At 37.6% G+C, this 26,915-nt stretch overlaps 1 protein-coding gene across 1 annotated transcript in view; it reads left to right on the top strand.

Moving 5' to 3' along the window:
- The window catches only part of CDH4 (cadherin 4), a 525,850-nt gene that overhangs the window by 41,442 nt on the left and 457,493 nt on the right, over positions 1 to 26,915 (top strand). The gene's annotated exons all lie outside the window — the stretch shown is intronic.

The following is a 26,915-nucleotide window of genomic DNA, read 5'->3' as shown; positions in this document are numbered from 1 at the left end:
AACAAGAGAAAAGTAAAATATAATTACGTCTCCTATCTGAGGTTATATTCTGTGATTCAGAAACAAAATATGAGGACTGTGGTACTTGCCACTCTAAAGCTATATATCTGTGTGTGTGTATATATATATAGCCAACTTGAGTGAAGTCCTTTATGATGATTACTAATTTAATGCAGTATTTTCCTGTAGAAGATCTGAAGCAGTGGCTAAATTATCTGAGCGGATTGTTATCATGGCTCTTTCCTTAACAACGCTCATAAATTTAGTAGGCTATTCGCACATAATTTTTCTTTGTTTTCCTGTATGTTCAAGATGTGCCAGATGTCATTTCCAGACTAATTTTGTGCGTGTGTGAAAGATGCACAACATGAAGGACAGCCAAGCAAATGCATTAATGGATGCAACTATACTGATGAGTAGCAGCGTCTGGTGTTCAATGGCATCAGGCTGCATTCCCCACGGATGATCACAGGAAATGCCACCCCAGCCCCATCTGTTCACATTGAGGAGGTTTTACTAAAATAGGGAAGTCACATACCTGCCTTGTTTTATGACACTTACTTATACCACATGACGTGTAATGTCTTGCTTTATGTACAATACATTCAACATTTGACTTTCTTCATGCCAGTTGCATCACATATGTCATTGTAACTTTCTACACTTTAGGTACGTAGATGCAGACACTTGTATAGAAGGTGTTAAATACATACGCCTTCGTACCACATTAAAAGAAAAAAAAAGTATTTTGCTGCATAACTTAAAATCTCATTGTCGTTGAATAAAAAATATTCCAGAGAAACAAAAAATTGTTTAATACTTAATTCTTCCTTGTTGCATAGAATGGAACTATATCAGAACTCTTGATACAAACATGACCATAATACAATGAATTTTAAACCTTATTGCATCCACTATGAAAAAGAGATTATTATTAATAAAAGAGATTATTAAGGTGTGACTTTATCACATAATGCCAATATATGTTGTTTGGTCTTTACTTTTCCTATGGGTGTTAAGCAGGTGATTAAGAAGTTAAGAAGGATATATACCTGTTTAGTGACATTCTGTCAACAAGTGCTATTGAACGCAGAGATCCTGGCTAAATACTGTTCCTTTTAACTTTTCAGGTCATGCCACTCCTGTCTGTCAGACAAATACAATAGAAATTACTCAATTTAACACCATTTCAGTTCTAATTGAATTCCATTTGCTAAATCCTGAATAAATACATTACAACTGCTGCTTTGGTCAAACAGAGAGAAATAGCCATCTTTTAATGACTCCCCTGTGGATTTAATGCCTATTCTATCTGTTAGAATAATGATTCCTACATCACTGGAATATATTTAAAGGATAATAGTTATTTAAACATGCCAAGTCTTTATACAGCAGATAAGTATTTTTAATTTGCATTTATGAAATCAAAAGGTTGGCTAGAATAACTAGTTACCAATTTGTCTGTTTTCTAAAGTATCTCGGTATCAAAGAAAAGCTACAGGATTATGAAAGGGTTTTGTATTTGCTTTTAATATCAGTCTTAGGTGGAGAAAAAGTATCACATCAAGGATGGGATTCATGTCACCAAATACTGATAACTACCATGTAAATACACTCCCTGCTCATCACCCTTGATAGTCTGTGGGGGAAAGTAGGCCACCTACATGTGATTCATCTTTTTGGAGAGCAGATATACAGAAAAGCTTAGATGAATGACTCCATAAAAGTGATCTCAGGAGAATTAAATTCAAAGAGATTGTCTCCATTACAGGCATCTGAAGTTATGTGAGATGACTCCCCATAAATGAGAAGTCTGTTTGTTGAAATCAGTAGGCTTACCCTGGAAAGAAAGCTAAATACCTTATAAGATATAATTTTAAGGGAAAAGAGGAAGTGAAAATGCCTTACTTGACCAGAAACAAGCACACCCAGAATTTGGAATCTCGTTTGTTTCAGACCAGTTGAATATTTGAACTCAAAATATCACCATTTCTCTTTCTTTCTTTTCATAAAAGCTCTGATCCTTTGATGCTGCTGATCTCAATCATGTATCTGATAGACCAGTGGTCAAGCATTAATCTGAAACACGGGAGATGGCACTTCCCAAAATCCTGCTGTGGGCTAAGCAGAAGGAAGACTTGAACCCACGTCCCTTCATTAGAACTGAAAGTCTTCATCACTGAGACATGGTGGGCATGCAGCCTTCTCTGCCTTGCAAGTTTTGTGACTGGTCACTTAAGTCCCACTTTTGTTTTTTAACTTAGCCAAAAATATTCACCAAATTTGACTCAAAAGTCTAGAAAATTTCAGTTCTAATTAACTTTTTTTGAATAAACTATTCACAGCCTCCTACTCTCTCTGCCTCCAAAAATCCATCTTTAGCACAGATTTTGAGAAACAACGTAGATGATGAGAAAGAGAATCTAATATAAATCATGTACTTTGCAGAACTTCTTTTAAATGTAATGTGTTAAACATAATGTTCTTAAATATATGCTCTTAAAAACGTAGCAATGCTAGATGATTTTTAGGGCTGTGTGCCAATTAAATCCATTGTAGCTTGAGGTAGAGGTAATAGGTTGAAGACTGATACAGAACTTGTATGACTCTTTCTACAGAAGTAGATTTTCAACAAATGTGGTCTACCCTGTGGTTAAGGCACCACACAAGAAACACCCATTCCTGCTATGCAGCAGGATTTCTGTGTGAGCCCTGCTCCCTTAACCTCTCCCACCCAATTAGCCAGCTGATGATATTTGTGTCTTAGTAGCAACATTTTTATGAGGAACCTCTTTGCCCTTTCTGGTGTAGTAGAGGCTGACTCTCAACAATGAAGAGTTCAAAGACTCATGTTATGTTTTGTCTCAGAAAGTTGCCTCAAACATTAAATAAGTAGAATGAATGCTGCAATTGAAAGTGTTCACTTATCAACCAGAACAGAGAGAAGAGTTACTTCTCCCGCTACCTTCAGGCGTGCTTCTTTTTCTTCACCATTCCCTCTTTTTTTCTGCACAATTTTCAAAACGTTCAAAAACTCCTTTGATTTTTGTTTCACCCTGAAGAATTTTTAATGTTTTACTAATGTTCTGAATGCAGATCAGTAGCAGGAATTCACCCAGAAATTAGCTAAAATGTAGCTATGGCAAAAATATCACATACGGTATGAGCTAAAAAATGTTTGATCTGTTGTGTGTAATTCATGCTGTTTTGTAGTTCCTGCTCAGTCCTTTCAAGACATAAGTATAAAGGTATGCAGGTGGCAGAGTGGCTCATGCCCTCTTTGCCTGTGTACAGCTTGCTGACAACACTTTCTCCACTACCAAACGATAGTTGTTTTAAAATATATTCACAACTCACTGAAAATTATATATATATATATATATATTTGTTTAATCATAGCTGTCAGCAAATATACAGCCTGCAGTGCATTGACACTAAGGTAATCCACCATGGATTATGAAAATACATTTAGTTCAGAGCTCTTAGCAAGTAAAGGAATTCAGCAAGAAAGTTTTATTTGTAAGTTTGACTTACAAATGAATGAATGAAATACAGAGCTGATGACGATCTGCCAAGAGACCAGAATGCTTATTCATTTCTGAAGCTAAATTTTGATTTTACGTTCCTCAGGGACTATCAGCCAGTACTATCTTCCTGCTTTCCACTTGTTGGTAGACACTTCCCTCGTAATACAATCTGATTCTGTTTCTGATTCAGAGCCCTACGACTTCTTCAGATTGTACTAGAAATGTTAAATATTCTCATCAATAGCATGCTGTTATTGGAAAATTCAAAGGGTTACTTGTTGTCGCCCTTAAGGCAATGCTGCTTGCCTTTAGGTTTAATAAGGAACGGGGTTGATGTGATTTTTTGAAGTGATTTTTTTTGAAGTTTTTACCCTTTATTTTGGCATCCTTATGAACAGCCTTACAAAATTGTACGAATAGCCTATTCCAAAATAAAAGATCAGAAACTACTAGCTTCTGTATCTCTGTGTTGTTTTAACACCTGATGGTATTTCCATTGTGGTCAATAAAAGGAAAAACATGCAGTGATTTTGCCTCTTCAAGAATTAAACTCTGAAGTGAGGTAATTAGGATCATCTGACCATCCTGTTTGACCTTCTGAATAACATGGTCACGTATTTGTCATGTCATGCCAATGTGTTTGTGAAGAACTGCCAGGAGATAGTATATGGGTAGGTTTCCAAAGGATCCCATCTGAGGTTGTGTACTTTATTTCTTCTATTCCTAGACATCTAAAATCAGTAAGAAAGATTTGATGAGGTGGTGAGTTGCAATGTTCAGTTATGTCTTAAGTAAGAAAATATCTGGTTCCATTTTCCAGTTTTATTTTAATCTTTTTCCCTTCTTTGTCTTTCTCATTAGTTTACCTTTCATTTTTCATATTTTCTTCTTTTTTCCCTTCTCTCTTTTTCTCTCTTCTTCTCTTCTTTCCCTTCCCCTTCCCTCCCCCCCCTTCCCTCTCCCTCTCCCTTTCCCTTTCCCTCTCCCTCTCCCTCTCCCTTTCCCTTTCACTTTCTTTTTTTTTTTTTTCCCTTTTCTTTTTCCAGGGTGACCTTAAACTAATCTAATCTATGGAGATAAAAAAAGTCTTCTACCTAATGAAAAGATAAGATAAACCCACACAGATCTGAGGTATATGATACAGTGTTATTTGCTTACAAACAAAAAATGTGTTGGCAGCATACCAAAAGTGTCTTAGAAGACACACAGAAACAAGATTGGCAGGTAGAAACAATTATTGATCAAGACCTTTCGTACTAGGAGCCAAAGTTAATAACATTTTATACCCAAATCAAGTGTGGATCCTCAGGGTGGGAGATGTATTCTGAAAACGTTTACTGATAGTTAACTATGTGCAGACTTGTGGGGAAGTAGTTCCTACTTAATAGCATGGGGGCTATTCATTAGCAGAAAAAGGGAAGATCACACACGCTTAGGAAACACAAAGTGCAAATCAGTCATTATTTGTTCTTAGCAGAACTGGATTGAATTTTTTTTTGGATATAAAATTCCTTGACACACAGAACAACCATTTCAGGAAAGAATGGTCAAATTATTACATTTGCAATATATATTTCAATTATACTATTTTATTAATGAGAAGAATGAGTGAGGAAAGGAACATGTAAGGCCAGCATTTTGCAGAACAGAGCTGTGTTTCAGTTGTACACACAATCACAGCCACATAGGCAAATACGGACCGTTGCAGGCATAAGTCTACTCGGACATTTTGTGTATTTTGTTATCCAATTTGTGCATAGAGTCAGACCAAGTAAATGTGGAAGCTAGGAGTATGAGTACCTGCCTGTCTTGTACTACCATGGCCAGACTTGCACTGCTTATGGGACTGAGAAAGCCTCTGATTTTATTTTGAACCTGGTCATTAGTTAATGGGATAAATTTTCTGTCTCTTCTGTGTACAGATATGACAGAAGAGGCATAAACTGTCCTCAGGTCCTTAGGGATTATCTCAAATGGACAGAAAACTTTGACAAGCATGGACCCAGTCTAGCCAACTTGTCAGCTTTCCTTCCCATGCCTGTAGTGTTGAAGATTCAGCAGCCTTAGGAAGAGAAAGATCAGGCAGGTGTAAAAAGGGTGGCACAGATGATACTGCGATGTTCATACTGAAGTACAGCAGTAGCTTGCAGGGACCTGGAAAGCAGGCAGGGACCTGGAAAGATTCCAGGGTTTCTCTCTTGTTGCAGAGTGCACCATAACTTGGATGCAGAAAAGAATATAATTTATTGAAGATACCAGGCTGTAAGAATGGTCTAAAGTGAGGTTTTTCCATCAACGTTTTGTCTCTGCCAACTAAAGTAACTTTGCTCCAGATTGACACAATTGTGAGCAAGGGAAAAAAAAAAAGGAAAAAAAAAAAAAGGCATCCAGGCTGCATTTAAACCTTGACACTTTGAACTAAACTAACAATACGCCAGTTTTTGATGTTAGGAATCATCTGTAACTCTGAATTTATATTTTCACAGTGGGAGGTTTGAAAACAATTTCCAAAGGCTGACAGCAGTCCTGTCTATTCGCAGCTCACTGTTTGAAGGTATCTTTTTCTCCCTCTCATTTCAAATTTGCAAACTTTGTGTCTTTCTTTGGGTCTGACCATCTGGAGGCATGTTGTTCCTGTATTGACAGGTGCAGGATAATATTTCTTTAATGTACAATTATGAATTATGACTGGGCTTCTTTTTTGGTTGTTGTTGGTTTTTTGTTTTTTCCCTACCAGAAGTGATTTTCTTCTTTCTATTTCCTACCCTGTAAAATTCTTTATTCCTTTTTTTTTTCTTGCAAGCATTTAAAACTATGCTACAATTAATGGCCTTGCTCTTTCCTTTCTGTTACCTTTGAAAAAGGATGCCTAGAGATGGCATTACCTTCAGGAAAGATTTCTAGTTAAAGAGATTTCTATTCTCCCAACATCACTCAATTCTAAGTTTGTTTTACTTGAACACTCTTCATTTTTTTCCTTTATATAAAATACCCTTCCTTCGAAGGAAAAATGATATCTGAAATTTCTCTCAGACTTTGGAGTTTCCCCCGCATAAAGAATATTTCTTGTTTCAGGAAGAAAAAACAGAAATTAAGATGTTCTCTGTTTCCTGTGTGTGTCTGATCTGCATCACTGAAAGCTCTGAGACAAATGGGCATTGGTAAAAAATCCAGAAGTATCTAAGTGGAACAGTATTTCATCTGCTGTGGCAAATTAGAATAGCATTCCTCTGTCATACATTTGAAAAATGTGCTTTTAATTCTTTTCATCTGTAATCCACCTCCAAACTGATGATTGTACTGGCTTGTTTTTCCTAAAAGATATTTTGAAAACAGACTAATATCAGGTCTTACATGATCTTCACAAGGCCCTAAAGATGCCATAAATTTCCACGTGTAGGACAGTATCCAGGTTCCCAAAGTGTCCAAACCACCACCTTAGTGGAAGAACTCTTGCACTACAGAAAAACAAATGTCTTACCACTGAGCTAATTTTAACCTAATTAGTATCTTATCTTGTGAGATTCTTCTCGAGGCTGTATCGCTAGTTCATTTCCTTGACACCATACACAGATAGGGATCAGCTTTTGGTTATATTACGCTTGGCATATTTCTTTGCCCTATAAACCTTTCTGCTTTTCTGGTGACCATAGTTAAAACTCACACTCATTTCATATTAAAATAGCCACATTTTTCATAGCATGGATGCAGCTTTTAGTCTTCAGCATTGCGAAGCATCCTGCTGGCATTTTGCTTCTCCTTTTTCATTCCTCAGTCTGAATTCTTCCTCACCTCATCAGAATATGGAAATCTATGCACAACACCTTTGATCACTCAGAGCTGCTCCCGCAGAATACAGCCCAGGCCTTGTAATCTTTGTAAGATCAGTTACGGACGGAGGTATTTGGCAGTCTGATTACTGCAACAAGATCCCTTCCTTTGCTTACAGCTGGGAATGCCACATCTGCTCTCCCAGTGCGCTGAACAAAATCTTCTGGGTTAAGCAAGAGACCAGAAGGCAGGAAAGAAGCAGACAGACCCCAGGGGGGAGCCCTCCTTTGCTCAGTAGTTACCAAAGCAGAATTTAATGCTGCTACTGCAGTTTCATGTGGCAGAGCTAATTGTAATAGGGATCCTACAACGATGATGTCTTGCAGGAATGGAGGCAATAAGCTTTATAAGAGTAGGTGGTCTTGTGCCTTCAGATGTTGTGCCTTCAAAGATGTTGAGTCTTTGGGTTCTCATGTGTGTTTATTTACCAACTTAATGGTCCCTGCTAACTCCTATATAGGTAAGCAAAGTGGAAGTCTCAGACTTTAGCTTCTTTTTCCAGTTAGATTTCTACACAAAGTGGGACAATCTGAACATGACCTTAGATGTTAAAACAAAATTGCATCCATACTTGCTTCATTTGAATATGTCTCTGAACAGTTGAGCTAACATACAGTAAAGATGCATACTGCTTTTTGTCCAAAGAAGCTTTGCCATATGGGCTGCTGAAAGAGACCATCTAGCCACAAGTTTCAAGTGAATATTTGTCATAAAGCTGGGGCAGTTACTGAAATGACTGTGCTTTCACTCTATTGATTCTTGGCCCACCTAAATATAATTACATTTGGCTTCAGATAATTCATTTTCTGTACCTGAATATCAGTTTGCTCTCTGCTGAGACCTATAAGCAAAAAATACAGTTGGTGGGCTAAATGGTAACATTTTTCTCATTCTGAAATCATCTCATTATGGATTAAAAAAAAAAAAAAAAACATTGTGAGATACAGACATGTAAATGACAGCTCATATTTGTACCTTGTGAGATTTATTTCCAGGAGTCAGGCTGCTTACAGACACCACCAATGTAATGAGAGGAGTGGTGTGATGGGTCCATGAGCCAAAAAGGCACAGAGAGTTAAAGGACTGACAGTAGCAGCAGATGGGTTGATGGGTTAAAAGGATGCATGGAAATTTGGATGAGGTAGTCTCCTACATATTGGACTTAGTCACTGGCTGTCTAATTTGTGTCACTGTTGACTAGTAATGTAGCAGTAATAATTTAGAAGGCTCAGAAACTTGAGAGGCGTATTTTTTGTCCAAGATGCTGATCTTCAGTGTTTGGATTTTCTCTGCGCATTATTTGTGCTTAGTCCCGCAGGCACCTGTTTTTTGAAAGCAGATGCAAATCTTCAGCATTAATAATTGTACATATGCAGTGAGGTACTCTACTGAGTTGCCTCTGTGATCATCAGCTGGCACGAAGGGGGCACCACTTAACTTTGGTTCTGGTTCGTGCACGAGACTTTAAGGATTCCTGGTACAGAAAGGACGCCATGTCTTGGTAAATGCAGACTGACTTATACCAGTCATTGTACAAGGAAATGGAAAACACAGTCTATAAGTCTGACAAACAAGTTGATATGTTTAGTGCTTGTAATAGAGTTTGTTTGTTTGTTTGTTTTGTGTGGGGTTTTTTTTGTGACATATCTGAATCAATATAGTACAGTATTCAGACATTAAAAAAAAAAACTGTTATTGTCTGATGCACAGATCCAGTGATCACAAAACGCTATGCATTAATATATGAAAAAGCTACATTCGAGATGGTTGGAAACAGAGGGTTTGATTCTCCTTTCTCCTTTATCTTGTGGTTATTTAGTACCAGTCTAACCTTCTCAGAATCAGCAATGTTTAAATTCCTCTTTGCAGGGAATTTCTCTTTTACTGGTGTAAGGCTGAAGGCTTCCTTGATTATTTACTGGTGGTTACAACATAACCATTTCATTATATCATGAGAGATGCACATAGCTCATCATATAGAAGTGTAGATATTTAACAGGTTCAAACCATTTTCCCTGGAGGTTAATAAAATGATTCCTGTTGATTTCAATGAGCATTGGACTGGGCCCTTAGTGCTGCTTTTCCCCATATGTTTTAAGATGAATGCTTCTTGCCAGTATTTCCAGGTTTATTGTAGCTTCCTTATGCCTCGAGCAAGGAAAAACAACAGGACACAATGACAGCACATTATTGGAAGTAGCATGATAAATTCTAAATAGATATAATTAGCATGTGACCCATGAGAGACCTGCATATAATTAATATTGAAATATGGTGCATGCATTATATAGGAAAACATATTGTGTATTCAGAGCAGGGTGTTTGGAGAACGGAGGCCTGTCTGTAAATGGCTTGTCATTTTTTCGTTTTAATCAGAATTGAAATTTCTGCACTTGAAGAAATACAGCACGATCATTAAAAACACTTGGACTTTAGAAATGACACCACCTGCTTCCTTTTCCTCTTTTTTTATTGTGACAGTGGAAAAAAATCCTTAAATCTTCAACCGGGGAAATAAGCACTAATGGGGAAACAGATCTCTGAGGAGCCAGCAGACTGACAAGCTGTTCATGAGCATGAGGCTTTTCAGCAAATAACATTCACTACTCTAGTAGCGTTTGGTAGATTATGTCATATCTAGAAGTCCATCCTCATTCGAACCCAGCAAAGTGAATGAGTAACAGATACATAATGAGCATCCATGAAAAAGGGAAAGAACATCTCAGATATAAGGTGAAGATTAAGAGGGGTAAAGCCACAAATGAACTGTGAATGTGTTGCCTTCTGAGTGACATTGAGTTCATATCACACAGCAGCTCATTACACATTCTGTTTATACCAGAGAGAAACAAATATTAAAGTTACTCCTTTATATTTCACATTAAATACAAAGAGTTCAAGGGAACTAAAAGACTTCATTATGGAATCTGATACTACCCTTTGTGTTATGCAGAGTCCTATTTTAAGTAAACTGCATAATTTTAGTGGGTTTTTAAAAGAGTATATATCAAATATTTAATTAACATTTATTCCGCAACATTAGAAGCTGAAGCTTTGGATCCAGGACATAATTTTTGCCAGAATGAATAAAAATAAAACAAATGTTAAGCGGAAGCAATAAATTTCATCTTAATTGTAACTCTAGAGAAGACTTTCTCACCAAAACACACATTATTTTTTCTCTCTGTAGCTCTAATTCTGGTCTCTGTAATTGACACAGGGCACTGTCCAGCTACACTTTGGGTTATATTAGTTCTCCTAGTTATATTTTTGCTGTGAGTTAAATGCAAGTTCATAGTTAAAGATTCAGGCAGTAGTATTCACAAACAGACTATGTCATGGTTTAATACTTAGTTGCAAATTCAACATTTTGGATTTTATGGCAATTCTGGCTGGTATGGCTGCTGCTACAGAAGGTATCCAGTATTTTTGCTCTTAAACTCCCGTACATGTGGTTGTGTAATGGACTAAAGGAAGCCTGGTGTCTGCAGGCAGACTGTCTTGCATTGTGACCTTGCTGCATTCCCATAGTTAAATGAAGTTGGATTTGAGTCAGTGCTGTACAGAAGCTCTTTAAGGTAAACCCAGACTGCTGGGGGAAGTGCTGTCAGTATGCTGAAGTCTGGCACTGTTCGTGCTTGGGACTGACGTCTCTGGTTTTTGAACCATGGCCCAATACAAAATTGAGCTTTCAAATGTGCGTTCATTAAAGATTGCATACCAGTGTTCACAGTAGTGGCATAATTGGACCTAATAGTTTGTTTCGCCATGTTTCATGTATTCAGAGTGTTTTCTTCAATTAATAATTATTCTGCATTATTCTTTCCCTTTGCTAAATAGTTGTGTAATATTATGGTTGAAAACAATGAAATTCTTCCCTTACTGTGATTTTCAGCCAATTAGTTCTGGGCAACGGGTTGCCTGTGAAAACTCCTGACATGTCTCATGGCCAGAAGAAATAAAAAAATAAAGCAAACTGAGGATATTATAGAGCAAATTACAGACTTCTGCACGATATTGCTCAGTATTGTTGCCTCTTGGCAAGCAAATATTTGGATGGCTATCCTAGAAAAAAGCAGAACTGTTTTGTGTTTAATGACATTAAATAATTTTAGATTGAATCTGATGCAGATTTAAAAGAATGCTGAAGAGGTTACAAACACAGAAATATAGGGAAAAAAGGGTGAGAGTGAGGTTCTTTGTGCAGGTCAAAATAATAAACAAACTTATTTGGAAATGTTTACTAGTTGTGTCTTCAAAGTGATTGAGTCTCCAGATTGTCAACTTTTCACTACATGACAAAAATGTGTTTTAGAATAAAAGTTCTTTCCTTCTTTTTCAAAATACATGCATACATACCTACATACATGCATAAACGTTAGTGACTTCGATGCCAGTGATCAGGTTTCTTTTGGAGCAGAGAAGTATCCACATTTCAAGAAAATGCAAAATAAATTTTAAATTGCTGCAGAATGTTTCATTAGCTCACATCCAGGATTGTCCTGTTGTTACTCAGTGCTGATAGCAAACAGTTAATCTTTGGTACGCAATGTACAACATGGACCTTCAGATCTCAGGGAGACAGACGTGTCAATATGTGAAGTGAAACGTTTCCTAGGCCAGTGTTGTTTCATCCATGGCAGAGCTGCTCGGCAGTTTTTTTATGATGCTTTGATTAGCGATGAAGCAAAGAAAATTATATTTCAGTTCATTCATATTGAAATCTACAGGAACCATTAAAATGGATGACTGAACTGGATGATTGGACTGGACTATTTCTGAAGACCACCAAACTTCTAGCAGTACTCTTTCCAAACAATGCATGGCTAATACGGACTATTTACAACATTTATTGTTAAAAAAAAGTGCAGTGCCCTCACAGTTTCCCTGATTTCTCTAGTCACATAAATAGTCCACTGTTTTTGCTTCTTTTGTTGTTAAATAGTAAGCTCCAAATAAGAATTTTTGTCGGTAAATATTGCAAGTGTTTGTACTTTACACTTTCAAACAGTGAATGCCATTTTAAAGTCGTTACAAGGTGCTGGTAGTATACAAAATAATGTTTCTGATGGTAAAATTGCCAGTTACATGTAGTAATTCCTTCGTTGACTGTCAGACCTGTCATATTGCAGAAAGGTAGGTCACTTGAATTGGTTATTAATGGATCTATTCAAAAATAAGCATTTAGAATTTTTTTCCACAAAAAAAAAAAAAGACAAACTGCATCGTTTTCTGTGTGAAGCAAGTAATGTTTTTATTCTTTTTAGCTGATTAATAACCTGTGATACCTAAAGCAGTAATTTCAGGATCATGCCATTATTTGCAAATTCTTCATTTTTTCATTTCTTAAGAAAATATTAAAATTGCAGTTGGACACAGTAGGACAGGCCCATGCATCATTGAAGGAACCAGTAATTTATGATGCAGTTGGAACTCTATATTAACATTTCACGCTGTAATGAAGTTTCATATCGAACAAGTTCAGGAGTGATTTTATGATTAAATAATTTGAAAATGCTATTACAACTTTGCATTTCTCTTCGGATTTTCAGTATCTTTTTTTTTTTTTTTTTGTGCACTCCATTAATCAAACCCACATAAGCTTTGTTAGGTCATACTCCTTCCATCATCTTTTTATGCAGGCATGTAGTGATTAAGTAAAACAACGTGAGACTTTTTTGTTTGGTTGGTTTGTTTTTTGTTGGTGGTGCTTTCTGTTTTTTTTTGTTTGGTTGGTTGTTGTTTGTTGTTTTGTTTGTTGTTTGTTTGTTTGTTTTGTTTTGTTTTGTTTTTGTTTTTGTTTTTTTCCCTAAAACCTGGGAATTAGATATAAAATAAATACTGCTCTACTTTTAATCAGTTGCTGGTGGTGAGGTCATCTTTATACTCAGGCCATCACACTGTGACTTATACCTCAACTAGGTGTCTCTACCTTTTGAATAGTTAATATTCATTAACTATTCATTTCCTTTGTTATGGAGCTCTCAAGGCACAGAGCTGTGTACCGAGTAAATACTGGTGGCTCCAATCCTCATTGATATTTTGAGTATATCTGGTCCTTCAGAATCTGACAGATTTCTCCTGACGCTACCTCTCAGCACTGCGATCCTTTGCACAAGTAGAAGCATGCACTGAGCTGAGAGGACAGGTCTGAGATTTCTAAGGGCTTCTTGGCAGAGGGGATGCTTGATCTCAAGTCTCCTAAATCATTTGCTTGAACCTAAGTCCGTGTTTTGGGAAATAAGTAGAATCATTCTGCATGTCCATGAAGTGCTGATGGTAATGGATGTACACCAACAAATGTGGGGTTTGAGCACAGAAGCAACTGCAGGTGCTTTTTTGAGTAATAGAGACTTCAGTGTATAAAGCCCATTACAAATAAACTGGGGTACAATGCATTAATGCCTTATGCACTTTTAATTAAATAGGAGTTTTATTGAGTTTGCTGGTTGCCAACCCCCATTAATATCCCCATTTCTCGTGTGGAGATCTGTGAAATTGAATCCCTCCTGCAAAATTATACGACGCCACCTTTCATCCTGCAACTTAGCAAAGACCTTTGGTCCTTGTTTCTCGCCACTTTTCCTCAGCTATAGCACTTGTCAGTTTGTATTATGCATACTTGTAAATAACGGAAAATGAAAAAAGATATTATCTAGGTGGAAGGTGATGGAGTTTTTGCAATGTGCGCTTTGAATAATCTCAAAATGGAATTGTAGTGTTAAATGCATATATATATGTATATGTTATGCAAATATATAGTTGTATTTATAGTTTGTATTATATGTATAATTATATGTGTGTATTGTATATGTACCTATACATATAAATACATATATATATACACATAAATAAATGAAATTATAACTTCATAAGCATTTACTTTTCCAGTAACAGCTAAGCACTGGTCCCAAAAGATATAGCAGGAGTTTTGCTATTGATATCAACAGTGTTGTTACCAGCATGCCAAGAGGATAAAATAAAAAATAAAACTGTCCCATACATTTTGTTCCCTGAATTTACTTCCTTTTACTTCAGCAGTAGAGCTGGCCATGTTCTTTGCGAAGTCAAAATACCTAATGAGGAAAGAGATCCTTAAGTGAATGCTGTTGTTCAAGTCAATCCTGCAGCTGAGAATGAGGATCGGAAGGCTGCATGCACAAAATACAGCAGCTCTGACTTTATCCAGGAAGCTCATCAAGACAGAAAGATCTTCAAAGCTGGTATTTTTGCATTCACAACAAACTCGTAATGCCGAGAGATGTGGTTATAATCTGAATGGAATGAAACGTGGAGCTTTAAATGGCCAGTCTCTGCCCTGTTCTCATCTCTTTGTAAAGGTTAAACTCAGCAATCCGATAGGGATTTCTTGTGTAGAATTGAATTTCTGATGTTTTTAATCCACCTACCAGTGGTTTATTGCATAAGAAGCATGTCAGGGACCAGAAAGGGAATGTCTGGAGGGTTCAGCAATGCAGAGCCAACAGAATGGTTCCAGATGCTGTGAAGAGGAGCAGGCTTCCAGCTGTTGCAACCATCAGTGCAGACCAAATACCCTGTCCCCAAGTCCCAAGGAAAATGCGGGTGGTGGGACACCCCAGACACAGCTGAGATGGATTTGCTGTAGTTCTGAATCTGAAAGTTTTGTTCCTCTTTTATCACTGAACTGTAAAATAAAAAATACGCATTTGTAGACTGTTATCTGTGGGCCTTCCCAGAGATATGTCATCTGATTATGCATGTAGGTAGCGTTTAACATAATCTGCCCTGACACATTCATAAGATAAGACAAAAATAATATTTTATCACCATGCAATAACAGCCCCTTATGAAACTCCCAAGTCTTAATTAGGGATTTCTCTCCAGGTTCCCACTTGTCTGATGACCACATAAATGTCTAAATTAGATAATTAATACAGTCCATACTGCATGATAGCATACAGCAATTTAAAGCCCTAGGCAGTAAGTCCAACAGAAACATTTCCCTTTTATATTGCTCGGGATTCAGCTAAATATTTTCAGCTAGATGTTCTTCTTACGATATTGATTTCACTTTTTAACTTCTTTATAGTTTCTGTGAGGGCGTGCTATTGTCTCCACTCCCCATAAAATCTGATAGATGAAAGGATTGAAAGGGTAGTTTATGATATTTGGCATAAATGACATTTTATATTTTCTCTCAGATTTTAAGCAGTATTTGTACTATTCTGTGGTCTGTAGTGTGCAGATTAGTATACATATAAGATGTACTCATTCTATAGTGGGAAAATCTACCTGGTGCTTCATTTATATTCCAAATCTATTATCTCTATTTTTCTTAGCAGAAAGCTTCTTGCAAATTCATACAGGAGCTTTCAAGTTTCTTATCCATTTCTACCACTGCAGGAATTATGTCTAATATTTAAACAAGTTTTTAGTGAGTGAGACTAACACTGAGAAGTAATATCTTAGTCTCTTAGTAGTATAAAGCCATATTTTCAGTATTTTCCCTTGATTGTTCTTTCAACGTAAGTAGTTGTATTTGCTTTTTTCCAAGTAATTACTAAAGATAAAACAGTCCACGAAAGCAAGTTTTTAGAATATTAGAACAATAACTGTAATGCCAAAATCTGTACAATTTATAAAAGCAATGGGCTGATGTATACTGAGCGTTCTCAGAATTTATTAGTGTGAATTGCCAGGAGCTGAAAAATTGTTTAAAATGTAATAGATTTAGGTAGGCAAGATGGCCAGCCTTCAGCCAGAGTAGCATTAAGTTAGACTTTCAAAGAAAAATACATTCTTGTAGTTTCTGAACCATTGTTTTGAATCCATTTCAGACAGCGTATACAAAAATGGCAATTACACATAGCATACATACACAGTATGTTCATGTTGGTGCCAGCAATGGCTTCAAATATAAGTACTGATGTCCCAACAGCATCAAACTGCTCATAAATACAGCATCTCTTAATGATGAAGGGACTCCAAGACTGAACTTGGGATTAACAGCTGTGGGCAAACACAGCTGTGAATTCCCAAAGCCAAACAGTAAAGCACTATAGGACTGTGTTCACTCTCTAATGCTCTCTTGTACAACTTGTGTCTCCTAAATGAAGAGATTCAAAAAATAACTTGAAAGCCCTTGCAGGTCCAACCAGGAACAAGGTGGAGGATACATGGGGGAAAGGATTTGAGATTAATTTTCCCATACAAGGCAGCTGGATAGGCGGGACCCCAATTTTGGAATGCAGAGGTGCTGAGGATCTGCTCTGTGATGATGAACCCACTGATAGTCACAAACTTGCCAGAGAAATTTTGGACCAATGTAAATATATTTTCAACTGAAAATGTGTAAATGCGTGTTTCAAACATGTAAATAAAATATTTCAAAATTTGTGAAACAATATGTTGACTAATTCATATATTTGAGTTAGGATTTATTTATTTTTTGAGATTTCAAGTTTTTCCTTGCTTGGGACAGGTTATTACTTTAATATGTGAAAAGCTTAGTATGGATGGAGAATACTTTCTAGGGTCACCTAACAGTTATCTGTTAGATCATTGTTTTATGCAAATTCTTGATTTCTTTTTTAATATTTTTAGAGTTGCATGGGAAAGAAGTAACTGTCAGAAGAATCATATTGCTCCTGAATCTGCAGCTGACCTTGTTTGTGACACTCTAATTTTGCATTTCTCCTGCTCTCTCCTTAGGACATTTTGGATTAGCTTCTGCTTCTTGTTATGTGTTTACATCTACCTACTTTGAGAGACTTAGAAATGATTTTATAATATAAATAACTCATATAAAGTTAATTAGGTGTTGTCATTTCCTCTAAAATTGAAAAGGGTTCATTCTTCTGTTAAAAGTTTACTTATTTTTCATCTCTTCTATTCATTGTTATCAGATTTTCTGGTATAAAACTGATTTACCTGTGATATTTCTTTCTCTCCTGAGAAATTCGCATCTGTCTCTAGCATCTGTCTCTAACTTCATTTAAAAACAGTGGGGGAGGAACATTAATTTTATGGATATATTTGTATCAGTGTATTTCCATCAATAAATCATTTGTTATTTTCGAGGAGAACCTGAAACCTCTACCTATCAATATTTTCAGAAGCAGAGCTGATGCACAACAGCTAAAAATAATCTCATGGAGCAAAAATGAAAAATATTGAGGAGTCAATGTGTGAGTTAACACTAGCATCTTCTGAATAGTTCTACCTGAAAACAACCAAAGAATCAGCAAAGCATTGGTTTGTTTCAGGAAAATTTATAGCAGTAATCGGTTCCTGTACAGCTTTGATACCCTTTCAGCTTGTGACTCTTGATTTAAATCACTTCTCTGGGAAGACAGTGTATGAGCTGGCACCCTGCACACAAACACAGCCCACAGAAGGAGCAAATCCTCTCTGCAGAAGTTCCACCTCTTTTCTAAAGACAGTTAGCTCAGCAGACCAATTCTATAGGCATATAGATCAGGCTTCAGAGTGAGGAAATGTTTTAAGGTCCTTTGGTCTGATCAAATATGCCCAGTCCCAGATGTCGGATTGTGTCTGGGACCAGGAGGGGTCATGGAACATGAGTGACGGTTCAGTGCTCCATCCTTTCTCCGCATCTTTCCTTTGTTTTCTAGGACATACATACCAGTGGTAGAGAAAAGGAGAAAGCTGCTTCACCCACTGAGGCTGAATAAATTGCTTCTTCTTTAGAATAGGAGGCAAGTCTTGTGATTCCTGAACTCAGTCTCTCCGTTCTTGGGATAGCGGTTTTTTCCTCTGGTCCATACCCAGGACATATTGCACCAGCCACGACTGAGAGGCAACATGTATAGTTGCTTGGGGCAAGAGATTGCATGGGTGTCAAAATGTCAGAATAGTTCCTTTCTCTGCTGTATTTACACTTCTCCTGGGACTGAGGATAGACAAAGTTGCAAGCTTGCATTCTCCTTCCAAATTTATATCCTATTTTTACAGTGCACATTTTCTGGAGGGTGAGAGGGGGTAAATATACATGTAGATATGTACTCCAGAAGGAACATACTCTTTTTGTGTGTGTGTGTGTAAATTGATATAAAGTAGGGTATGTTTTAAGAATAATATTAGTTGTTTGAGAATAATAGCAATAATTAACTAATACCAGTTTGTTTCTCTGGTATTACTGGGTGTGTACTTCAGGTTTAAACACCCATAAGCTTGGAGAAGACAATACTAATAACTAAGAAGGGACAAAATAAGCCAGATAAAGCTTTTAAAAAATTAGAATTGTTTTCTGTAATCCTCCATTTTAGAAGCTGCATGCCTGGGCTCAATCTTTGGATTTCTTTAATCATCTGGATTGGCCTGTTCTTCCTCCTGATTTATCCAGTGCCACAGAAGGATTAAACCAGCATAATGGACACTTGTTAAGTGTCTACATCAGTCTAATCAGCTTGACAGTGCTCTGGTTTATTCCTCCCTGTAAATGCGGTATCATAAAGATGCTGTACTGTATATAGCACCACTTAGTGGCGGAAAGTCTACTTCAAATGCTCCCGAAATCTAATCCGAGGAATTTTGTTCCAAGTCAAAACAAAACAAAACAGTGTGTCCCTTTTTCCTCCTCTCTGACTTTTTACATTCAGAGCCTCAGATTTCAAAATGCTGCTAGGAGTCCCTCTCCAGCACAACTGCACTTTGGCTCTGAGCAAACAGTCACAGCACACCCCACTCCCATCCCTTTTCTTCATTTCCCTGTGTGTGTATGTTCCTGATTCAGCTGTGCCCACGAAGGTGGACAGGTATCCTTTGCCTATATTAGTGGCTGACAGAAACAGTAAACCTTATGTCGTATGTCTCATCTAAACAAAAAGGTGCTACCCTAACTGCTATTATGCTCGGTTCTGAACACAATGCACAGAACAGAAAATAGGAAAATATCACAAAGAAGATATATGCCTGCATTCAGTAGCCAGAGCATATCAAAACAATACAGACAGGTAGTTTTCTTCGCAGGAGATTGGGGTCAGGGACGTTTATCATGTGATACTTAAGTAATTTGTTTACTGTACTGAATGTTAATAATGTTAGCATGAACTTTCTAACTTTTGGGATACAGAGAAAATCAATCAGTATTTAGGGGTAAAGGAACCTATAATAACTGATGATGCCTGGAACATTAAAACAGACTGATGCCAATATTTTCAACAAAATGCACCGAACCTTTCCAAGGGATATTGTGCTGTCATATTGCAAACCCTGCTCTGGTGAGAAGAATTGAGACATAATCAAGACACGTGAAGTAAAATTTAGTGTTTATTTCCAAAACACACACAGGACAGGCAATAGTAGGGTTCAAACCTCGGGTTTAAGTTTACTGTCTCTTGTTCTGTAACACTAATTTTGTTTTGCTGAGTGTTTCCTTACAGTACTTACAGAAATGGCTCTTTTCAAACCATAGATTCGCACGTTATGGTTATAAGGAAATTGGAAAATGGTAGTGGTAGAGATGGCAAATTCCATTCATTTTGTAAAATTCATCACAAGCTTCTGCCGTTTCTTTCAAAAGTCCAATCAGGTGTCGTGTTTCTGATCGTGTGCATCAGTTATTCCAATACAGTATTGAGAAACAATTTTTTCAATCAGTTATGTGTCCAAAATACATATGCAATCGTGCATCTGAGTTGTGTGTACAATTACTGAGAATCCATGCGTGCATTGGGTAATTTCTCACATAAATGCACTTAATTAGTCATCTGTGCATGAGTTTTCCTATTTGCATACATACTTACGGCAATTTTGCATGCAAATTAAGCACTTTATATATATATATGTAAAAGTTTGACTCTCATCATGTTTACTAAACAGAAGCTTATGTTAGATCTGGAATAAAATAATTGACTTGTCTGACAGCGTACAATACAATGTGGTAGCTTTCATATGGATTATCATGGCATCTGCATCCTGCTGAGGTTTCACAGCAAGGTTACTGGGTTTTTCTCTCATAAAAGACTTAAGGATCAGCTGTGTAAATGACCATTCTGTTGAAATATCCAGGTAGCTAAAGTACAGGTTCCTGATGCAGCCTGTAACTCGTACCAGGTATAATTTGTGTTTGTTGTTAAAACGTTGTAATAAAAATGTCCCATCTAAATCCTGTGCTTCTTCCTAGGCTAAAATAAAATCTGTTACATGATTTTGCCATCTCTTATCGATGGACTAGCACAACCGCAAAAACTGAAGAAATGTCATTTACAATAAGCTTTGTTATGCCACAAGCCTGCCGCCTGTAGCTCACAGTGGAAGATGGTGCAGGGACCTGCCCAGCATTTCTGTCTCACAGAGACCAAGAGCACACACTCATCCACTGCCTCTCAGTTACTCTTTGGCAGGGGATCCCTGGTCTTGGATGTACTGATATTTTTAGTGCCTACACGTGTCCTAGACAAAGTTAGAGCCTGGCTGGAAAGCATGTGTGTAGCTGGTGATGTGAGACCACAGGATCCACTCACGAGTGCTAACAGGAAAATCACAGATTGCCTCGCTAGATGAATGCATGAGCTTGAAAAAATAATCTTTAGAGTTCAGATATTTCTAGACATTGGCAAACGCGGCAGTTATCCTGTAGACAGAACTCTTTGGGCTCATGCAAGAACCTCACCAACATCCAGAAATAGAAAGTATCAGTTGAACAGTAGAGTTAGGTGATAAATGGCAGTGGTAGTTAGCAAAATTTTAACCCGCGTGAGTCTACACTTCCTTTCTGTGTGTGTAGGTGGAGGACTTTTTGTTTTCATTATTCTTGGCTCACAGTCAGTCCATATCATTCATTTGACAATGCATACAGAATTCCTAAATAGTTTCCTTCCTTTCATCTCTCGGCTTTATTTAACGTAGGCATGTTATGTTATTAGGAGAACTCCTCCACTCCATATTATTACCCTCATTTATAGATAAACCAGGGATTCAGATGTTCACAGAAATTTCATACACATCTTGAACTTGACTGAAGTTGTACAACAACAAACTCTATACATTTCTCACTACCTTTTTAATTGGGAATATGCTGAATCTCTTTCAGCATGTGATATTTTGTCATAATCTCTTACACATCTCTCCCTCTCTTTCTCCTCTTTCCAAATTTCCTCATTTTTACAGTTCTACTATCCATGTCCATTTACTGTCAAAGCTATCTCCTGTGAAGTGCTTTGTCTTCCAGGTGTTTTTTGACTAAAAATGCTGACAGCTCTAGAAAATGACTTATTTTTTAAAAGGTAACCGGCCTTCTCCGAGGAGCTCTGCCTCAGCATTTAGCATGCACACACACACACTATTTAGAGTATCTACTGAGGTGCTAAAACAGTTGGATATATTCAGTAGGAGAAAATATTTGGGAGGCATACAAACAAGCTGGGAGCCACAAAAGGTGCTCAGAATGTAACTTCTATTTATGCTTTACCAATCTGTGCAGAAGAAAACTTTTTTTTTTTTCTGATAAAGAAGAAAAACATGTATTGTCAATAATATAAGAAAGCCTGATCTGGACCCTGTGCTTTTGCTAAATAAAAGAATGTTTCTTTACCAGTATTGCTGCTTGTACCAGTGTAACTTGCTTTCAGATCTGGACTGGAATAAATTGTATTAATATGAACACTTCAATGTCAATAGAGTCATGTCCTCCAAAAGTGGGGAGTGGGAAGGAAGGGAAGGAAATGGCGAAGTGATGAGAATTGCTGCTATAAACAAAACCAGAAAATCTGCAAGTCTGGAAAATCCTCATTCTCCTTCAGCAGTCCCTATAAGAACCTGGGGACATAAAGTTAAATTATACTGATATTCATTTGGAAATTTTTGTGTGCAAAGAGTAGAAATTAGAGAACTGTAGGGCTTCAGAGGTTAAATCCTGCCCACCTCCTCTGGTATCTTGTTGAATTTCTAAGTGGGAACATGGCCAGGGGCAGGACTTGTTAGATAAAGTGTCCCCTCCTCAGCCGCTGAGGAGGGTGCATGGAGAGGATGGGAAGGAAATCACTTGTTTTATATTATTTCAATGATGTTCTTCTCAGATTGCTGTTATAATGTAAAGGCTACTGTGAATGCAACCATTTCAGATGATGACTACTTTAGGTAACTCTTTGTTTCTGAGGTGATGGCGCAATCATGCTTAAACACACTCTTGTATGAAGAGCACCTTAAAATCAGCAAGGTTTTCCAGGCTGCTTGGGAAAGTGGGAAACTGTGGTCTTCCACCCACTTGTGAAGTGGCACAATGGATATTAATCTTTTTTTTTTTCTTTTTTTTCACTAAATCTGGTGAGGTTTCATTGTTTCTGTGAATAAGAGGCATTGCGTCACAGAGCAGCCTGGGAAGCTAACTGAGTCTTGTGCTGTGTTAGGCATCCCTTGTGATTTTCTGTGTCTGAGGCACACAGGTTGTCTCTGAAGTTGTTAGCAAGGGCATCTTGACATAAATAAGCACCCATTGTATCTCCTGAGAATAATCCAAATTCTGCTTGTTTTTTTTTTGTTAGTTTGTTTTGTTTCTGGTTTTTAATACCACTGCTTTAAAGTGCAGTTCAATGCATTGATAGAAATCTTAAACTGCTCAGACTACTGTTGCCTTATTCTTTAGTTTTTGCAAGAATACAATAAATTAATCCCTCCCCCCTCCCCCCCCCCCCCCAAAAAAAAAGTAGTAGAAATGTTACTGTTCTGCATAGGTCAATTGGGTTTTACAATACTAAAGTAAGAATGACATTAGTTTAAGGTGTGTTACCTCACCTATGGTGAAACATATAGAATTGGGATCTCTAAATTGATTTTAATATAGCCATTGCTGGCAAGCTGCCATCAATGCCTGCACAGTTCAGTGAGGAGACCACAACGTGCCTCGTAATTGGAGGTCAGACTACACTAACGTTGGCCTCCCTTGCTCACTGTAATTAACAGAGCAGGAAGGTTTTGTACAGGGCCTCTGGAGTTGTATTTTCCTCATTGCCATTCACATTACCAACTCAGAAGGAGAATCAATAGGAGCCACAACATACTGATGAGAAGGTAGTGTAAAAGAGAGAAAGTTCAAATTCCTTGGCATCACAGCACATCTGGCAGGACTGAAAATGTGACTTCAAAAGATTTGTTTAACCAGAAAGATAGCTGCATCTTTCTCGCGATCCTTGCACACAGGTAGCACATGCAGGGGAGTACAGAATCAGCTTAGTTAATGAATATTCTGTCCTTGTTCTGTGCTCCTTTTTTCTATGTATTCTTTCTTCAATTCATTTTCTCCTCTGTGACTCATCATTTTGTCTTTAGATTTGTACTAGAGCCAGATCATAAGAAATCAGGATCTTGAGCTGCGCCCAACCATTCGCGTAGTTCCACCAATTTGCTGTTGCTTCTAAGAATTACATAAAGGTACTAAAGTCTGGTTTTTACTGTTAGTTATTTTCCCTCTGTGGTTATGCTCTTCCTGCTCAGGAGCTTCTTTGTTTCCTGTGTTGGCTTCTGTCTAGATCTGGTAGGTACTTACATCTCTTCCTGATAAGTAATTTCTCCACAGCTTTGTCTTATCGTTAACTTTACTCTCCAGTTTCATCCTGTCCCACCTGCCCTGTACATTCTAAAAAGATCCCACATGTAGAGTGAATCTGAAGGCATTCACTTTGGTTTTGAACTGCTGGCACAAATTCATAAATTGTCATTATCAATCCAGAAGCATCATTGTTTCTCAGGTTGTGTATATATGCATTCCTTTGTTATTACTTTTGACAGAAACCAAAATTTGTAATAATGCCTCTCTGATTCACCGGTTAAGTAGCTATCTCCTATTTAAGAAGCAAGAATCATCAGATCACATAGAAGATACCTGAAGCGTGGGCTACGCAATGTATGTTTCATTTCTCCTTGTTTGTCAGATTTTTTAATAAAAACACTTATTATCCTTAGCATCTAGGCCATAAGTATTTAGTTGAGTTCAGTGTAATATTTACTTAACAGAGAACTGAACAGGTTAAGCCAGCAGGAATATTTCCGAAATAAGAAATTCAGATATCAGCCCTAAGCTAGGAAGGGAAAAGTCTCTCGAGGCTTTGTTTTCTCACTTCCTGTCCATTTAATTTGTTATTCCCATGCTTTCATGTATTTGATAGCTGCTTGACAATTTTATTGTGTGTTGTACTGTCCCTCAGTGATCACACCTTCCTCTCTCTTTCTCTACCCATGGAAACACAGCTCACATCTGATACTCATCTCCTTTACTAACAGTTCTATTGTCCCCTTGATATGTACGTGCAACTCCCACTGCTGTCAATAGGAATTACGTATGTGCATCAAGGAGAGAAAAATCCCTTGTGTACTCTGTTCTCCTCATTATCTTGGCACAGTCAGTTCTGTAGATGTCTCATCTATGAGCCTTTTATTCTCTTGAGCGTTGTGTAGGATAGCAAGTTGGCTCTTAGGATCAGCAGTTTTGCTCTTGAGGTGTTTAGCAAGTTGATTTAATGTGCACATATACACTCTTAAATGTCTTCATCCAGCTAAATCCACATATTGTAGCATTCGTATGTTAGATGGGAGAGCTTCCTGTTTCCTTTTTATGCAAGAATAGCAATTGATAACCAGTCTCCCAACAGACTCAAAGTGAAGTAAGAATCTGAAGCTAACCCTCTCAAATAACACATGTTCAGCCCCAGCTCAGACCTGTACTCTTAAATACAGTAACTTGTGAAAGTTCAGTAGCTACAAAAACATAAATGGCATATTTTAATTTTCCTTAAAGACCTGCAGGAGGGCATTTTTCAACACTTCACATTAATAGCTTCCAAACAAGGAGATGGTTTAAAAGTTAGCTAATCAGTTAGCAAAACTATAATTCCTTCCAGAACTTAGTCCGTGTTGAGAGTTGATGGAAGAAGGTGGAGTGAAAACCACCACACCTGTAAACCAGTGATTTCCACTGGCTGAACACTGGCCTTGTACTCTCCTTTTCGGATTATCTGATCCTTCTGGAAACACCTCACTTTGTGAAACTACCTTTGGTCTCACATAGGTCAGTGTTTATGAAGATGCAATTGGAAAACATATCCAGAAAGAATAACTCACTCCATTTGCAGTCATTCCCCACGAATAGAATTAGTAACTACAGCTTAGGAAAGAGGGATGGCAAACTAGTTTGGGAAAAAAATCAATTTGCCATCAGATTAGGAATCAACTGTAAACATGTTGAAGAATTCTATTTTTTTTTCACTACTGCTCTGCCTTTTCTTCACAATCTGTTGTGGTGTCAGACTTATTTTGACAATACTTGTAGAACTTGTCATATTAACAAAGTTATCAAAGAGAGTAAGCGCATGCATAGCAACAGCTGTAGTCCAGCAAGAGTCAAAATAACTGGCCATAGGTATGCAGAAGGAAATATTCACGCTTTAGTTGCGCAAATCCAAAATATCCCCAGAAGTCTCCAGAGTACTTGTAGTTCTATTTACATAGCAGGAGCAGCTGCCCTTCAGCCTAGTACAATCTCCTCCAAACTTTGGAATTTAGGATAAAAATACAAGGAACAAATTTAGATTATTGTATGTATATATAAGGATTTATTTTTGCTATCATAGTGTCAACTGATTATTTTTGATTTTGTTCGTGTTTCATAAAAAAGGGGTATACACTAAATTCCGTAAAATGATGGGATTTATTTGATGTTATATAATGTGCTCAGAAATTCTTGTTTAAAAACTAAACAAACCCTATAATCCACCAAGACTGTAAATTGGTGGGGTAGGAACAGTCTTTTCATTATACGTGCCTACAGAGCTTACCATAGTTCGTCGCTAACATCTCTAGGTGTTAACACAATGCTATTAAATCTACTCAATAGCAAAAGATGCAGTCAGTGGATTTATGTGTCTCATTCCTTAGAAAATGTGTGAATCTAACAGAATAGTTTAATGGCTAGATTTTTCAGCCGCGATGTCTGATTTTGCACGTACATCAGATAGTATGCATCTATTTATGCAAATTGATGTTGGATTTATATGCACAAAATATACATGCCTGAGAACACTTATTTGCGGAGTTGAGCTGCATTCAGAAAGGGAAAAGATCATATTTGGATGCCAGGTTCAGGCTGGATGGGAATAACAGGAGCCGTACTTAGCGCTTGAAATCGCTGCTTTCCCTTTCCAGAGTACTGTGCAAACCCAAACTGACTGGAGTGTTGCTTTCCGGGCCTGCTTTGATCTGCCTGTATTTTTACAGCAGGAACCCTCTCGTTTGGTGGAGTTAGCTTTACTCCCTACTGATGTGAATGTGGACCGGGCCTGACACGCCTGTTTCCCTTGAGGTGAAGGACTGGGTCATTTAAACCGCCGAGGAGCTGGTTCCTTTTTCTGCCTTTCCCCTTTTCCTGCCCAAAGCTGAACTGAGGCGAGGGCAGCGCCCGAAGGCGGGAGCCCCGCTGTGAGGGGCTGCCCGTGGCTGAAATTTGGCACAGGCCTCTGCAGCGAAGGGGCTGCGTTTCCTCAGGGCAGGCCACTTTTCCTCAGATATTTGTGCTTTTTTCTCTCTGAGTACGCTAGCTTTTCTTCTCTTCGTGTATTAGCT

The sequence above is a fragment of the Anser cygnoides genome, chromosome 16, assembly GCF_040182565.1.
Source record: "Anser cygnoides isolate HZ-2024a breed goose chromosome 16, Taihu_goose_T2T_genome, whole genome shotgun sequence".
NCBI classification, from domain to species: Eukaryota; Metazoa; Chordata; class Aves; order Anseriformes; family Anatidae; genus Anser; species Anser cygnoides.
Note: the sequence above shows the minus strand (reverse complement) of the source record. Positions and strands in the feature narration are given on the sequence as shown.